The sequence below is a fragment of the Spinacia oleracea genome, chromosome 6 (assembly GCF_020520425.1).
Source record: "Spinacia oleracea cultivar Varoflay chromosome 6, BTI_SOV_V1, whole genome shotgun sequence".
NCBI classification, from domain to species: Eukaryota; Viridiplantae; Streptophyta; class Magnoliopsida; order Caryophyllales; family Amaranthaceae; genus Spinacia; species Spinacia oleracea.
Genome location: NC_079492.1, coordinates 134351133 through 134359065, shown reverse-complemented (window position 1 = coordinate 134359065; position 7933 = coordinate 134351133).

The following is a 7933-nucleotide window of genomic DNA, read 5'->3' as shown; positions in this document are numbered from 1 at the left end:
CTGATTGCAAAGTAAATAAAATGAATTGAAATGAGTTTACGCTGTTAGGGTAGTATGTTACTGGGCCTCGGCTCACGATGTTGCTTTTGTTTTAGGTACGAAGAAGATCATGGGATGCCTTAGAGTGAGGTTGCAACCATCAAATTCACGATCGATGTTTAGTAGAGACAATTATGTCATTAGTAATAAAGGGATGTATTAATTAAACTCTAAGTTTGATCTCATGATTTGAGTTAGATTTTAATACTAATATTAACCAAATGCTAGAAGTATTTATTATTAAAGTTTATTTAGTAATTTAAAAAGGTTATGTCGCCTTGTATTTTCCACGAGGGAAATACGGCAAGTGACGCTCCGACTAAATTAGGGTTTCCGCTGCTAATTAAAGATAATTAACCTAATTAATGGTGTTTAGAAGTTGGGGCGTTACAGTTTGGTATTCAGAGCCAAGGTTCTGGATCATAAGTGCTAAACCTTACAGGTTTTGCACGTAATAGAATTCAATAGGCTTTAAGCAAAGAGTTTTAAGGAATAAGTTAAAAAGAATATGTTAAATTCAAGTCAAGCTAAAATGGAATGAGTGTGAGTGTAGGAACGGGATTAAAGGGATTTATTCTTCTGTTATTTATGTTTTCTTGATTGAATATGTTATGCGAAATATCGACTATCGAGGTTACTAACGATGCCATGAACGAAGCTCACAACAAGCGCAACATTCACGATGGCGCCAAGATTGGTATTATTTTATTTTATCTCTCTCGCTTTGGATCCGAACTTCCCATGTTTTCATGTTTATCATGTTATGAGTTTCCTACCCTAGACAGACTAGGCAAAGTTTAAGCATTACTGTTTTCTTGAAAAAAGTTAAGTTAAAGCACGGTGCGAACACAAAGATTTTGTGGATATGAATTGTTTTGAGGAATTTTTATGGTTATGGAATCTTTAAGGATAGTATAAATGTTTAAGTATCAAACGAGCATAAGGTTGTATTTCACGAGTGGTGGATCACTAATTAAGTTAAGGTTATTATAGGTTTATAGTGTTTAAATTATGAATGAAATTGATTCTAGGGTTACCTTCCCGTGTTATCCATGATAAATATTTTGGTGTATAAGTACAAAAGTCTAGTATCTAAAAGATGATTGATATGCCTCTATTAAGGTAGCTAAGAAGTTATACATAAACGTTATGAACCACATGAGTTAGGGTAGAAGACCCGTTTTAGTTGACATATGAATAAGATTTTGAGGATGTTATGAAAAGGAGTTATCAGGAATTAGTATATCAAAAGATTGAATGATAGAGTATCGAAAGAACATGAGTTTGTATTTCGTAAGTGGCGAATCAACAATTAAATCGAGGTTAAAGCATTGAAGTTATGATTGAAATCGATTCTTAGATTACCATTCCGCATAATTTATAAGGATTGTTTTTATGTATTTATCTGAAAGGATGCTTGATAATCTCCATAAAGAAAGCTAAGTGAGATAATTTAAGGTTTGCAAAATGTTATGGGAAAACATGTTTTGTGGTGATCGAAAAGACGAAATTGAGTTTGCATATAAAGTTTTGAGGATTCTACCAAAATGAGTTATCAAGAATTAGTATGTGTATCAGGTTGATGATATCAATGAATGTTATGAAATTCGAAATGAGTTATGAATGATTGAGGAATGCAATGAAATTGAGAATAGGAAATCGACAAAACGACATGTCTATAAAACCAGGTAGTCCGAACTAAGTTTTCTGGAAGATAGATTGTTTCTGATAAAGGCACATTTGATGACTTAGCATTATCCACGAAATACGAGGGTTGTCTACCTGAAATACTAAGAATAAGTAACGATCGAAGTCGTATGTCCAACGATGTATTTTCTATCACGTGATTGACTCGAACCCCTGCAACGAACGTAGTCAACGAAGTTATTCAACGTAGAAGAAAAGATAGGAGATCGAAATCAAAACGAATCGAATAAAGAAAGTCAACGAAAAGATTCCTGCAGCAAAGAAGCTCAAGAACAAACGAAAACGCAATATCTCCAAATAGTCGCCTAAGAATGATATAATGTACGAAACGCGATGTTTTATGTAAACGTGTTATGAATCAACCATGCTTGTGTGTCAGATCAAATGATTATAATATGAATGTTATGCTTATAGTGAAATTTCAATTTTTGAATTATGATATACTTTATGGATTATGTTTATGATGTCATGATTGCATTGGTAATAACTAATCTTTTTACATGGAAGCCGCCTTCGATGGAAGTTCTCCTGAGCTCAGAGTACGAGATTGTTATAATAAATTTTGGCTATTAAAATTGTTAGATAAATATTTATTTTCATTATATATCTTCAAAATTATAATTTTGCATTAAAAATTACTATTTTTAGTGGAAGATATTTTCAAACGGGATCTCACAAAGAAAAATGGGAGCCTAGTCTATGCTAACAATTTTGCCCCTTTTTATGTTCTTTGCTCCTTGATCCTATTTTATGAAGTAAAGTAGAGATACAAAAGACGGCGGCGGAATATAATTGACCTTAATGACGATTAAGATCAACATATAATTTTGCCCCTTTTGTATTCTTTACTCTTCGATTCTAGGTCTCGAGTTGAAGCGGAGTCATTAAAGAAGATGGCGGAATAAAGGCTAGACATTGTCGGAATTGGAATGAAATTGTGAGATCTTGGTTTTTAAATAAAATATCGTACTTTTATTCAAATATTTTCGACTTTCAACAATCAATTCAAGTTTCGAGGACGAAACTTTTTCTAAGGGGGTAAGGATGTAATACCCCGAAATTTTTAAACTCGATTTATTAAAATTAATAATATTTTATTAACGTAATTTCGTTTTAATTATTAGAAATAATTTAAAAATTTCGTTATTTTAAACGTTTTTACGATTTATTTTAAACGATAAATTTATAAACGAAAATTTATTTATTTTTCGTTAACGATATTTTTATAAAGAATTATTTTAGCTTAACATTTCTATTTTTAGTAGTTTCCAAAAATGGCAACCCAATTTCTGAATTTATTCCAACTGTGTAAAATTACAAAAATGCCCTTAGAAAATCAAAAATTCCATTTTTCCTCTTCTCTTTGCTTTCCACGTACATTGCAAGAATGAAGAAAATTCTTCATTCCTCTCCTTCCCTCAATTCAGTCTTGATTCATGCCTTGCTCCTCAAGGATTTCAGCTTCTCTTTCACTCTTCTTGACTATACAAATCAGTCTTAATTCCAATTGGAATTCAACATCAGAAAATCAAAACCAAGAACCAGTAAACAAAATTGGAAATCACCACCCATAACCAACACCATTGTCGCCTTATTTCTCTTCTTTGTTGCACCCCCTCGCTGCACCACCTTCAGACCACCACCACTGCATCCACCCAGAACCACCGCACCCCACCGTATCTCCCATCCCTGCTCTTCCCCCTCACGCACACCTCTGCCTCCCTCTTTCTTCGCCTCTGCCGCACCACCCAGCCATGAAACCACCACACCCCGGCCACCGCACCACCTTCTATACTCACCTTCGCCTCACAAAACTCGGCGAGCTGCTGCTGCGCCGCCCAGGCTTGACCAGAAACGCCCCTCCCCTGTTTTTCCCCTGTTTTGTCGACCACCCCTTCCTTTCCTTGCTGTTCCGCCACCACTCAAACACCACCACAGTCGCATCTACGGCTCGTTTCCGTGCAGCGGCGCCGTCCAAACCTTCAGCCACCACCACCCCCCCCCCTCTGTCCTCTTCGTTCTCCCCTGTCCCTCGTTGATCCCCTGCGCGCTGCGCTTTCAATTCCAGGAACCAAGTTTCAATTGAAACTTTGGTTTCCAAATTCATTTAAGCTGGCCCAATTTTTATTTGGGCTTCGGGGTAAGTGGCATATGATTTTTATGTTCATATATTTTCACATAATTAATCATACTCATGTTTTTAAATAAATAAAGTTTGATAAATTTAATTATGTACTAATAAATTATTTTATTATTTTTTTTAAGAAGAAAAATTGCATTTAAGTTATTAGCCTTGCCTAATAATAAAAAGAAAAAATAGAATTTAAAATAACATTTCATGGATTTTTGAAATAGAAATATATATACAAATATATTATTTCGAAAGTATCGATTTTTAAATTGTTTATCATTTAATATTAATTCGACTATATAATCCTTTGAAAGAATTTGGACTCGGAGCTCAGGAAGAACGGCCCATCGAACAAGAAGTATAAACTACGGTTGAGGTAACATCTATTGCTAACACCCACAATCCCCTTATGAACTGTGTTTTATGAATTTATGAAATATGTTTATAATGATATGTTTTAATGGATTGTGGGATATGAATTGTGTTTACAAAGTGTGTTTTATGCATGATGATATTCAAATGTGTTTATGAATGATTTTATAAGAATGATGAGTTACGAATAAGATACGAAACATGATAAATAAAAGTGTAACCGGTTCTGGCAGTTAGTGGGGTTACTATTTCTAGGTCGTGCACGTACCGCCGTACCGCGGGACACCCAACAAGGGAGAGTGCTCCTTGAGGGTTACCGCAAGCTAAAAAAAAAAAAAAACTAATTAGGTACGGGCGTATGTCCAACAAGGGAGAGTGCTCCTTGAGGACTATCGCAAGGTGGGAGACGTCCCGCAAGGCTAACTTGTCAGTTACCAAGTAAAAAGAAGGTTTTAAGAAAGATAATGGGAACTATCAAAGTTTCAAGTTATAAATGATGTTTTATTGCATTTATGAAAATGTTTTACTATGTTCTATTCTCCCTGATTGCAAAGTAAATAAAATGAATTGAAATGAGTTTACGCTGTTAGGGTAGTATGTTACTGGGCCTCGGCTCACGATGTTGCTTTTGTTTTAGGTACGAAGAAGATCATGGGATGCCTTAGAGTGAGGTTGCAACCATCAAATTCACGATCGATGTTTAGTAGAGACAATTATGTCATTAGTAATAAAGGGATGTATTAATTAAACTCTAAGTTTGATCTCATGATTTGAGTTAGATTTTAATACTAATATTAACCAAATGCTAGAAGTATTTATTATTAAAGTTTATTTAGTAATTTAAAAAGGTTATGTCGCCTTGTATTTTCCACGAGGGAAATACGGCAAGTGACGCTCCGACTAAATTAGGGTTTCCGCTGCTAATTAAAGATAATTAACCTAATTAATGGTGTTTAGAAGTTGGGGCGTTACAATTACCCTTCTGGGGGGCAAATGATGTGGGTAAAAATACCCGGCCTTTATGGCCCAATCAAGACATGCCATGTGGCACTGCTCAGCCACGTAATTAATCCAGATGGTCTGTGTAACTTTCTTTTAATGGCTCATATTTTAGGTAAATGTGTTCTTAATTCTTTCTGGCCCATGATCCAAGAAAGAGATGACTTGACAAGGACACATGTCCTCCCATTATTAATACACCAATCAGGTATTCCTCTTAGGGTTTCCCCTAAAGAGGAATGTAGTATAAATACCCTCAATTCCCAAGAAAAAGGGGCATAAGTTTCTAGACATTGAATACATCACTATTCATGACTTTGATGGCTCTCTCTTCTCTCTCTACATTAAGCATTCCTTCTCTCTCTTGAAACCCTAATCTTACTTAAGCATCGAAGGGAATATTCCTACGAGAATATTCTTGTTTTGCAGGTGACGTTACCAGTTGGAACTCGGACTAGGCGCCACGTGGAACTGGATACCTCCTCGTCATCATCTATTGGAAAAACTCCCACAACAATAAATATGAAAAACTTAAACTAACGTCTAGCAGCGCCTATACTTATTTTTTCTCTCAATATTTATCTTCTCTACATCATCTCAAAAATTAGCAAGCTAGATTTATTCTCTATATATGTACTCTCTACATCAGCAAATAAAATATCGGATTTATGATTATTTCCTAAATAACAATGAAGGAAGACGAGAAGAAAAAGTAAATAATGAGCCCCTTCTCATATGGCATATCACGAGAAAATTTTAATTAAATGGCACATGAGATATATATATGGTAAAGTCAATCCCAAAATTTCGATCCGACGTTTATAATTTAGGAAAAATTAGTGGAAAACTTGTCAGGGAGTTGAAAGGTCATGCTTCAATATAAATCAACACCAGATTTAGAAGGTCATTGACAAGCACACTTAAACAAGGATGTCATAGAGTTTTGATGGCATTGCAGCATGTCTCATTTTCTTGGATAGGACTAAGTGGAGAAACGGTTATCCTGCATGGTATTACCTACACCAGAGTTGTGAAGGTTGTATTTCCATACGTGTGCATGTACTGGCCCTTTCCTACGCCCTTATCACTACCAAAGAACACAAAAGTCGTGTCCTTGGAAAGTGGTAGCGTTGTGATTCAACTAGAGTGAAAAATCCATTCAAGTTTAACGAATAGACGCATATATACCAGGGGATTGAATGATCATGAATCCTCAAATTATATACTCATGCCAATGTGAATCTCCATCCTACCTCACATCACCATTTTGACGCTTTATTCTCCTAAATATACTCTTTATGCTATCACATAAATAATTACTATCCTAGACAGTTTGAAAACCCTGATTGTGTGACTGCAAGTGTCATATTAAGTACAACAAAAATTTTTTTTTGTACTTATTTTCTTATTTGGAAAATTTATCAAATACAACCAAGAAAACTTTACTCTTTACAGGCTACAACCTCAAACTTTCAGTTTTCTCAATTACAACCTTAAACTTTATATCCCACTTTAAATTACAATCTTAAACTTTATATCCCACTTTAAATTACAACACTGACTCACTTTCGGGCGAAAACTATCGAAAAGTGATGTCATTATTACATTTTTCAACAATTTTAATTAATTTCTTAAAATTAAATTAACAATAAAAAAATTAATAAGAAAGTTGACTTTATTTTCCGGCCCAAATCTAATCCCCAACCATTACACCCTAATCGCATAAGCCTCTTCCCATACTTTATTCCATCAAATGTTATTCATTAATGTAACAACGGTGATTCTCTCCTCTGTTTAATTATTTTGCCAAAAAATGTTGTGTTATCTCTCCTCTACGTAATTCCTCTCATCTATAATATTTGTGCAATTCTCAATCCATCATGAATGGAGCTTCAACAAACGACAATCAAAGAGCTTTAATTTGCAAAATCCCAAATCAAAGAACCCCCAATTTGAAGAAAAACCTTATCGAAGAACCCTAATTTTTTAAAATAAAAACCTCAATTTTACAACAATTCGACGTCAATTTTTAATTTTGACACCAAATTCAACGACGACAAGGGAAAAAAATGGAAACTGAGACAAGGATGACCATTCATCGTTGAATCTTCGAACCTTGGACCTTCAATGAAGCTTCCAACCTTGACCGATCGAGATAGCAGAGTGAAAGAGATTGAGGGAGAAGTTGACGATGGAAGAACAATTTATCTATGGGAGTAATTGATGATGGAATTTGGTAGTTCAGAAGGAGCAATGAAAGTTGGGAATCGACAGAGATGTTGGGAAAAGATCTAATTATTAAGAGTAACTAGTTTATTGGCCCGTACGATGTACGGGCTATGCATAACATAAGGTAACGTAAGGCACCAATGAATGATTAAAATGTAATTTTTGATAATTTATTTTATACTTCGTATATATTAGCGGTAGCAATGGTATACAATACGTACATACATTGGCAACCTTTTTATTTTCTAACTTTTCTATCCGCCAAATAGTATTGTACCAAAAGACATTGCTACACATTATAAGTAACACGTTACGTACAATACATTAAATTATGAATATAGGTCACGTGGTTTGTTAAGGGATTAATCGATTTTCGCGTTGAAGTTTAGAGTACAAAATTATCAAATTATGTTTTGCTAAAATCCAAAAGTAATATCGCCCGTTTTAGTCGTGTGT